Raw genomic sequence first — 1315 nt, 5'->3', positions numbered from 1 at the left:
CGATAGCAAAGATAAATAAAACTAAAAGCTGGTTCTTTGAAAGGATAAACAAAATTGATAAACCACTAGCCAGACTCATCAAGAAAAAAAGGGAGAATACTCAAATCAATAGAATTAGAAATGAAAAAGGAGAAGTAACAACTGACACTGCAGAAATACAAAAGATCATGAGAGATTACTACAAGCAACTCTATGCTAATAAAATGGACAACCTGGAAGAAATGGACAAATTCTTAGAAAGGCACAACCTGCCAAGACTGAATCAGGAAGAAATAGAAAATATGAACAGACCAATCACAAGCACTGAAATTGAAACTGTGATTAAAAATCTTCCAACAAGCAAAAGCCCAGGACCAGATGGCTTCACAGGCGAATTCTATCAAACATTTAGAGAAGAGCTATCACCTATCCTTCTCAAACTCTTCCAAAATATAGCAGAGGGAGGAACACTCCCCAACTCATTCTATGAGGCCACCATCACCCTGATACCCAAACCAGACAAGGATGTCACAAAGAAAGAAAAGTACAGGCCAATATCACTGATGAACATAGATGCAAAAATCCTCAACAAAATACTAGCAAACAGAATCCAACAGCACATCAAACGGATCATACACCATGATCAAGTGTGTTTTATTCCAGGAATGCTGGATTCTTCAATATACGCAAATCAATCAACGTGATACACCATATTAACAAATTGAAGGAGAAAAACCATATGATCATCTCAATAGATGCAGAGAAAGCTTTTGACAAAATTCAACACCCATTTATGATAAAAAAAAAAAGCCCTGCAGAAAGTAGGCATAGAGGGAACTTATCTCAACATAATAAAGGCCATATATGACAAACCCACAGCCAACATCGTCCTCAATGGTGAAAAACTGAAAGCATTTCCACTAAGATCAGGAACAAGACAAGGTTGCCCACTCTCACCACTCTTATTCAACATAGTTTTGGAAGTTTTAGCCACAGCAATCAGAGAAGAAAAGGAAATAAAAGGAATTCAAATCGGAAAAGAAGAAGTAAAGCTGTCACTCTTTGCAGATGACATGATACTATACATAGAGAATCCTAAAGATGCTACCAGAAAACTACTAGAGCTAATCAATGAATTTGGTAAAGTAACAGGATACAAAATTAATGCACAGAAATCTCTGGCATCCCTATACACTAAGGATGAAAAATCTGAAAGTGAAATCAAGAAAACACTCCCATTTACCATTGCAACAAAAAGAATAAAATATCTAGGAATAAACCTACCTAAAGAGACAAAAGACCTGTATGCAGAAAATTATAAGACACTGATGAAAGA

Source organism: Aethalodelphis obliquidens, unplaced genomic scaffold, assembly GCF_003676395.1.
Source record: "Aethalodelphis obliquidens isolate GAN/ISIS:26980383/991018 unplaced genomic scaffold, ASM367639v1 scaffold1, whole genome shotgun sequence".
Lineage (NCBI taxonomy): Eukaryota > Metazoa > Chordata > Mammalia > Artiodactyla > Delphinidae > Aethalodelphis > Aethalodelphis obliquidens.
The sequence above is the reverse complement of the archived record's forward strand: the minus strand, read 5'-3'. Positions refer to the sequence as shown.